The sequence below is a fragment of the Manis pentadactyla genome, chromosome 16 (assembly GCF_030020395.1).
Source record: "Manis pentadactyla isolate mManPen7 chromosome 16, mManPen7.hap1, whole genome shotgun sequence".
NCBI lineage: Eukaryota > Metazoa > Chordata > Mammalia > Pholidota > Manidae > Manis > Manis pentadactyla.
The window spans coordinates 61,632,815-61,641,951 of record NC_080034.1 but is presented as its reverse complement, the minus strand read 5'-3'; the positions used below and the strand labels follow the sequence as shown (position 1 = coordinate 61,641,951).

General features: G+C 41.1%; 1 long non-coding RNA gene across 1 annotated transcript; it reads left to right on the top strand.

Annotated features, from left to right (window-relative positions):
- Window positions 1-202: 202 nt before the first annotated feature.
- Window positions 203-3,927, top strand: LOC130681321 (uncharacterized). The gene is made up of 3 exons (XR_008994373.1): window positions 203-370; window positions 2,205-2,471; window positions 2,572-3,927. It is a non-coding gene; the product is annotated as an uncharacterized LOC130681321 (long non-coding RNA).
- The last annotated feature ends 5,210 nt before the right edge of the window (window positions 3,928-9,137 follow it).

Sequence of the window (9,137 nt, the reverse complement as noted above, 5' to 3'; positions counted from 1 at the left end):
TCCTGTCCTATCCCACCACAGACAATGTAATAATGTCACTGCTGACATATTAACACCGGATTGTCATCAGGGGTCATAGCTGTTCTAAGCATACTTGGAAAACAGCTCTTTGTTAATGATCTCCCTGTTCACCTATTGCTTTTCTCACTCCCCCCTGTGCTGGGAGGGACAGACTGACTGCTCGGGATTGTATGGGCTCACGTGGAGGCACCCCACTGGCTGACGGGGGCTGCGGCTGAGGCTGACTGAACGGAGGACCATATGCCACAGTGGGGACCACAGAACCACTAGTTCTACTTGTCCGAGAACTGAGGGCCCTGCTGTGGCTTCTTCAGAGAAAGGGGCTCCTCATCTAGGCCCTGCCGATCAGGTGGGACGGGCTGGGCAAAGGGCGAAGGGAGGAGGGCCCCAGAGGGCCAGAGCCAGGAGAGAGCCTGATGGGCTGGAAGCACCCGGAGTGGGTGGGTGGGGGGCAGGGGTTAGTGCTGGGCTGGGGGTGGGGAAGGCGGTGGGGGAAGGGAGGTAAGTAGGAGCTGAATCGTAAAGGGCCTTAAATTTTGCTGAAATCTGTGCTTCATTGTATGAGAAATGCAGAGCCTTTACTTTTTTTTTTTTTTTTTGCAGTCTATGAATATTTGATTGTTGTTGGAAATTAACCACTTAACAGATAGCAGAATATATCCAGACGGCAGTGGAGTTATTCTCCTTTGCTAAGCAAGTATTGCACATTTCTGTTCTTAGCTGTTAATGCTGATATTAAAAGGGAGGATCTTTGGAAAGAGAACTGTTTAATTCAAATGATGGAGAAACTGCTGAGAAAATTAAAAATTACCTTATATGTCAAGTACTATGGTGGTTTAAGGCAAGCACATATTTTAGATGAATTGTTAAATCTCAGTAGGGGCAGCATATGAAACAAGGCAAGGGATTGTCATTTCTGTTGCCACATAATAGGTAACTCAATATTTTTAACCTTATTTCTGAATCAGGAGGTAAAGGAACATTACACTGAGTACCAGTGATGTATCCATGTTGTAATTTTCTTTAAATATGTAGTTTTAAAGTGTCATTCTTCTTTTTTTTGGGGGGGGAATTTTATTGTTTCAGGTTCTTATATTTAGGTCTTTAATCTGTTTTTTTTTTTTTTTGAGAGGGCATCTCTCATATTTATCGATCAAATCGTTGTTAAAAACAATCAATTCTGTATAGGGGACTCAATGCATAATCATTAATCAACCCCAAGCCTAATTCTCAACAGTCAGAGCCTTTACTTTTAAACCCGAGCATGACATCATCAGCTTTTCTTTTTAGAATGAGAATTTGAACACAAATGTGGCAAATAAATTGGACAGGAGTGTGGGGAGGTCTGTTAAGAATCTGCTTTGTCCTGGCAGGAGATGAAAAGGGCGTTAACGGACAGAAGAGAGAAGAATGCCCTCGCTCATCCCTCCATTCACTAATTAGACCCTCACTCGGTACTTTTCCTGTGCTAGCTTTGTGCTGTGCTGGGCCAGGGAACACCAAAGCAAATAAGGTGAGCTTGGTTGCCTGCCCCTCAGCACCTCTTCACCTGCCTGGCAGTCCTGCAAGTACAAAGCCGTCATTGTTAGGGTGTAAATGCTAAGATGGTGCAGAGTGTTTTTGGAACTTAGTTACCGGAAGCATATTCCAAGAGATCTGGAATGTCACAAAGACTTCCTGAAAAACTGCCCTAAAAATTATGTCCAAGCTAAGACTTGGAGAAGCAGCAGGGATGGCCAGATGAAGGCAGGAGTAGAGTGGGTCCAGGCAGATGGAGAGTAAGATGCAGCCACTGGAGACAAGAGCCACCAGGGCTTTCTGAATGAATTAGAAGCAGCTGAGTATGAGGCTAGTGAGGGAAGCAGGGACCCAACTCCAAAGGGCCTGTAATTGTAAGAGGAACAGGATGTTGCAGAGAGAAGGATCAGTTGGACATCATGGAAAGATCATAGTCTGGAGAATAATCGGGTAAATAGTAAGAAGAGTAGATGGACAGGACTTGGTAAACCGCTAGCTCTGGTTTGTAGAAGAGCATGGAAACTCCAACCTTTTGACTTGGGCACCCTAAAGCAGTAAGAGAAGGGGAGGTCTAGGAGGGAAGACATGAGTTCCCTTTCAGCACGTTGACTCTGAGGGACATTCAGTGGCACTATTCAGCCTGCAATTGGATATTCCACTCACAGATGGCTTGCAAGATTCACAGATGGTGCAGAAATCATTGAAGTGGGTAAGACCAGATACAGGTGAGTCTGCAGGATGAGAAGAGAAGAGAGCTGAGGAGACAAACATGGGGAATTCCAACATTTATGGCTCAAGCAGAGGAGGACTCCCCAGGAGAGGCTGGAGAGGAACAGCTAGGGGGATGAGAACTCAGAGGAAGGAGGCGTGCACTCTGAAGGTGGTGCATTCAAGGAGGGCGAGGCCATGGGGCACATGCCTTGAGAGGTTAGGTAGGACAAAGATTAAAAGTGACCCTGAAGCTGGGCAAGAATGGTTTCAGCAGAGAGATGGGGGAGCTGACCGCAGCAGTAGGATGGTGGGAGGTGGAAGAGGAGAGTGACAGTCAGTGAGGGGGAGGCAATGCCATCCTTGCTGGTAGAGCAAAGCCTAAGTCAGCCAGGGGAGAGTCGATGGAAGCAGCCGCCACCAAGGCAGGTCAAGTCCGCGGCTGCAGCACAAGGAGGCTAGTGGTCAAGAAGATGAGATGCAGCGGGGGAAACAGATGTTTAAGTATTTAAAGGCCAATGATTCTGGCTAGTAAAGGATATGGAGCCTCTGGCCACATTCAGTTCTGTTGCTATTATTAACCTCAAGCTTTGATAATATTCCTCTAGGCAGGAAGCAAGTGTTCGGGACATGTCACTGATGCCCTCAGTGGACATTTATGGAGCACTTACTATGGGCCACGTGCTGGAGTTACAAATGAATGAGTATGGTGCCTGCTCTCTTGTACTGTATGTCCTTGGAAATGCTTGCATTAAAAAAAAAGACAGAATAAAACTCTGTATTACTTTCAAGGCATCAGAAATACTAAAGAATGTAGATTTCAATAAACTCTTACTTTTGTTATTTGGGGGGCACAGTTGCATTTTTGGAGTTTTTTTCTTTGTAATTCACATTCTCAAGGTCTCAGAGCTCAAATGGCACTGAAGGCAAATAGTGAAAACCTGAACCTAGGCTCCTGTGCGAGTGAGGCCACAGCCAGACACTCGGGGTCAAGGGTGGAAGGAGAAACAAGACCTAAGGTGGGGACACAAAGACCCTTGCTGGTGGCACAGCGGGACAAGCTCAAGATGGAACATAAGTGGTCCTATCCCAAGTATGGATTAAGAATGGGAAAACTGCTTTTGATTTATTTTGCCATGTAACTCTTGGGAAAAAAAATGATTATACATAGAAACACTAAAGGGAAATACACCAAAAATGTGAACAGTGATTATCTCTTGGTGGAGGGCTTATGGGTGATTTTATTTCCTTCTTCATGACTTCATATTTTAAAATTTTGTGATAAATAGTGTTCATTTTATAATCTGAAAAAAGAGGCCATTTTTAAAACACAAAAGGAAACATCAAAAAGCAGGGTGATGAGAATCTTGCTTCATTGAGAAAATGATGGAAATTGGAGTATCGGTAGGAAAAATGCTCAATGACACTGGAGAATGAAGGACCATGCTCACCAAACTAGGGGAGGCCCCAGGCATCTTCTTTACTCTATTTGTCATGAAATTGAGGGATAGCCGATCTGAAAGGGACGGTGCCATTGTGTGCCAACCCCTGCACACATTTTCTCTAGATGAGGAAAATGACTTGTCCAGGCTCCCACACTTGTTATCTTATTTTTTTTTGTCCTATTATGTGATGTGTAATTTTGTCTTAAAGTTCTTAGATGGAAAGTGAAGTTTGAGGGCCAATAAATATTTAAAGTTATAATTCTTTTTTTTTTTTTTGAGAGGGCATCTCTCATATTTATTGATCAAATGGTTGTTAACAACAATAAAATTCTGTATAGGGGAGTCAATGCTCAATGCACAATCATCAATCCACCCCAAGCCTAATTTTCGTCAGTCTCCAATCTTCTGAAGCATAACGAACAAGTTCTTACATGGAGAACAAATTCTTACATAGTGAATAAGTTCTTACATGGGGAACAGTACAAGGGCAGCCATCACAGAAACCTTCGGTTTTGATCACACATCATGAACTATAAGCAATCAAGTCAGATATGATTATTCATTTGATTTTTATACTTGATTTATATGTGAATCCCACATTTCTCCCTAATTTTTTTTTTAATAAAATGCTGAAGTGGTAGGTAGATGCAAGGTAAAGGGAGAAAACATAATTTAGTGCTGTAAGAGGGCAAATGTAGATAATCAGGTCTGTGCCTATAGACTAAGTATTAATCCAAGCTAGACAAGGGCAACAAAACATCCACGGATGCAGAAGATTTCTCTCAAAAGAGGGGGGTTGAGGTTCTAAGCCTCACCTCTGTTGATCCCCAATTTCTCACCTGATGGCCCCCCTGTGACTGTGCCTGTCTTAGGTTGTTCCTCCCTTGAGGAATCTTACCCGTCTCTGGCTAACCAGTCATCTTCCGGGGCCATACAGGGAAATGTGAAGTTGGTAAGTGAGAGGGAAGCCTTATTGTTTGAAATGGTTAGCTTTTTACTTCTTTGCAGATTTATGCCCTGTGGCTTCTATGCCCAGCATTTGTCTTGAGGTATCTTTACCACTTGGAAGAATTATGATACTCGGTCATTTTCGATATGAGGCACAAATTCTACTAAAGGGCTGTAATTAGGAAGGAAGAAGAAAAGCTATAGAAGTAGCAGGTGGAAGAAAACATGGGAAGATTGATTGTTTCTTTGACATAACTTCTTGTAGAGTAACATAAGCATATATAGATTTTAACAAACTACTAATTAAGTTGCGTGCACACATTAACATAATAGGAATACAGCTACATAACCAAAGCAGACCTACAATGACCAGCCATATCCAGTGAAACCAAGAAAACCAGTTAGGTACCCTAGGCATTTGTGAAAACTTATCAATAATATGATGGATATTGTCTAACTGAATTTGAATAGTTTGAGAAAAATCAGACAAATTAAAACAACACATTCCCGGGAACTGTTCACATCCCGTATGTTCTTTTAACAGTAGATAGTCTATAGTCGCAAGATTTTGGAGTGCTGCAACTTGCACTTCTCCTAATTCTTGATTGAGTTCCAACAGTATAGATCCAGTCAAATTTGTTGTTTTACTGTATGCACAGGCCAGCTTAGATATCTCCTTCTTCATTCCAATGGCAAGTCCAGGAACCGGCGGGCAAAGTTATAATTCTTAATTGTGATATTTTTATTCATGAAAAGACAAAGATTTGCTGCCTCTGATGAGAGTGTGACATATTTTAAAATAAAGAAAGGTCACTACTAACTAAAATATGGTCTTTCATTTTAATTCATTTGGTAGGAGGGACGTTCATCTTTCAAAAGACATGCACAGCTCTTCTTAAATTCATTTTTAATGAGTATTTGTGGGTAGGCAGGGATATAGATGAAAATCACGTTTGGGTATATGTCCTTGTTTTAAACACAATTCCCTTTTGATACCCAGTCTCATGGAAAGGGACCTCCTTTTCTTTGTCCCGAATCTCCTAACAAAAGAAGTTAAGTGTTGGTCCTGCAAGTTGCTGCTTGTGTCGGCAGGTGAAGGAATAAGCTGCCACTGGTGGAGAAGAGAAGCTTGCTGCATTCCACACCCATTCCTGACTTGCAAGAAGGAAAACCTACCCAGAAGCTGGAGGGAATCCAGAAGACATGGACAAACCCACAGCTTCTCCCTTGAGAGAGAGGTGTGTCCACTCATTTCTCAGGTGTACCAAGCCTTGAGAAGACAGAGGGATTGCTTGCCTTGGGGGCCTGTCACTTAGGCAGGCTCAGTCCTGAGCAGCAATGTTCCAGGCATTTGGGATAGACACAACTTGGACTCCTCAGTGTGGGAAACCCCAAAACCACAACTGCTGACATAGGACTTCGTAGACTCTGTCAGTCTTTAGGGCTGAAGAAACGCAGCAGCTAACAGCCCTGGGTAGGTCTCCCTTTCCTGTCACATCTTCACATTAAATTAGGGTGAATGATCTCAGCTAACTTTGAGAAATTATTGGTTAAATTTTCGGTTAAATTCTCTAGATGGAAAACACATTATTCTTCTCTAAGAACCCATCTAGGATTTTTCAGTATCCTTGGGGTCAACTTAAAAATTCTACTGCCTTCCTCATGCAGATGTCCATCAGGGTGATGGGATAGGGGTTTCTTCCAAAGGACTCAGCTTGACAGATCTGGTCCCAGAGAGAAAATTATTGGTAAAAGTGTTCAAAATAACAGACAATACCATTCAAGATACTTCGCTCATCTTTAGCCTCAGTCATTTGCCAGAATAAAATAAAGCAAAGAGCTATGTAGTTGGGATTTTTTTGTTGTTAATTTTTGGCATGCAAAGATAATAATTATTTAGCCCTTACATTTATTTCTATGAATTATATTTTGTGCATAGTGTGAGGTAAGGGATATATATATATATGCCTTTGTATTTTTGTTGAAAATCAGTTGATCATAAATGTAAGGGCTTATTTCTGGACACTCAATTCTGTCCCACCAATCCATATGTCTCTGATTATGGCTGTACAAGATTGTCTTGATTGCTATAGCTTTATAGTAGGTTTTGAAACCAGGTTGTGTAAGTCCTATAACTTTGTTCTTTTTCAAAATTATTTGGCTCTTCTAGGGTCTTTGTATTTCCATATGACTTGACTTGTAGGGTCAGGTTGTCAAATTCTACTAAAAAAACTTGCTGAGATTTTGATGGGGATTTTGTGGAATCTCTAGATCAGTTTAGAGAGGATTGTCCCCTTAACAATGTTGAGTCTTCTAACATAGGTACATGGTATAGCTCTTCATTTATTCATAAGATCGTCAGATAAAAATCTCAGCAACTTTTTGTGGCTCTTAATGGGTAGTTCTTGTGTTTACTTTGCTAAATTTATTCCTAAGCATTTTATTCTTTTTGATGTGATTACAAATGGAATTGATTTTTAATTTCATTTTTGGATTGTTCATCATTAGTATATTGAAATAAAGTTAATTTTATGTATTGGAGTGTCCTGTACCCTTACTGATCTAGTTTAGTAATGCTAGTAAGTTTTCTGAGACTCCTTAGCATTTTCTACATACAGGATCATGTTGTCTGCAAATAAGGCAGTTTTACTTTTTCCCTTTCCAATCCACATAACTTTTTTTTGTTCTTATTGCATTATTTCATCGGCTAAAGCCTCGAGGACAATGTCAGATAAGAGCCAATATCCTTGCCCTGTCCCCAGTCTCAGAGGGTAAGCGTCCATTCTTTCACCTATTTCATTTATTTTTATATTTTAAATTGTGGTGAAATACATATTTCATGACATAAAATTTGCCATTTTAACAATGTTTCAGTGTACAGTTCAGTAGCATTAAGTACATTTACGTTGTTGCAACCATCACCACCATCCATCTCAAAAACTTTTTTCATCATCTCAAACTGGAACTCTGTACCTACCAAACAATAATCCCTCATTCCCCTGTCTTCCTGCCCTGGCAACCGCCATTGTTACTTCCTATCTCTATGAATTAGACTATTCCAGGTACCTCATGTAAGTGGAATCATACAATATTTGCCCTTCTGTGTCTGGCTTATTGCACTTAGCATAATGTCCTCAAGGTGCACCCTTGCTGTCGCATGTGGCAGGATTTCCTGGTTTCTAAAGGCTGAATATTATTCCCTTGTATGTTCAATCTTTCATTATTAAGTATAATGTTAGTTGTCAGGTTTTCATAGATGCCCTTTATCAAATGGAGGAAGCTTCCTTTTATTTCTGGTTTATTGAGAGATAGTATCATGAATATAATCAGATTTTGAGAAATTATTTTTCGCAGCTCTTAAGATGACCATGTGGCTTTTGCCCTTTATTCTATTAATATAGTGAATTACATTACTTAAATTTTGGGTGTTAAAACAGCCTTACATTCCTGGGATAAGTCCTGCTTGGTCATGCCGTAAAAGCCCATGCTTCTTTCTATGAGTTATATAGTTCCAGTTCTTACATTTAGGTCTATGATCCATTTTGAATTACTTTTTGTATCTGATGGAAGGAAGGGGAGCCAAATCATTACTTTACACATGGATATCTAGTTTGCTGGTCCTCATTGTCATGAGCAAATAATTTTGGTGGTTGTTTTAAGCTTCTGGGGTGCTTTGTTACACAGCAGTAGATAAAGGATACAGAATGTATTGTGGTAGGAAGTCAAGGAGACAAAGTTTCTGTTGAGGCTTGAGAAATGTAAAAGAATCACAAGGTGCTTGGGTGCTTGAGATTGAAACAATGTAACAATGTATCCTCCTCCTCCACCTGACTGAGTGGTATGGAACAGCTTGTTGATTATAGTCATGAAAGTCCATTAATTTATAGCAGGGTATCCGGGTAACCTTTACAGAGATTAAAATATAACTAGCATCCTGAATACACCTATAGTGACCTGATAGCTCCCACTGCAACGGTTCCTGGGTGCTGGCTCCCCTGGTAACCTTGTAGTGAATGTAGAAAAGGCATGGCGCTGCTGCATTCGGGGCTCAGCCTTTGGATAGGAATCCACTGAGCCAGGGCCGGCACTGATGAATGCTGCTTCCTGCCAAACGTCCCGACTCCTGTTCATAGTTCCCCAGTTCCTGCAACAGTATAATCCAGCTTGAGGACCTCTCTGTTGGCCTTTACTGAGGACTTATACTTTACTGCTTCTGCTATAGGAATGTGTGATAGGGACAGTGTCTACTCTATCATGAAGTGGGGACAGTGGAAGCTCATATGAAATTGTGCATGAGGTCTGTATTTTAGAATAAATGTTAGGAAAGCTGAGCTTCCCCTGAGGAAGTTCTTTTTCTAACAATTAACTATGTAACTGACCGTAGTTTCCTTTTCTGTTTGGCTGGGGGCAAACAAACATTAAAAACTGATGCTTAATTAGAGCAACCATGTAATTCCTGATAGCCTACATGATTGTGATATTTTGGCTTTTCTGTTA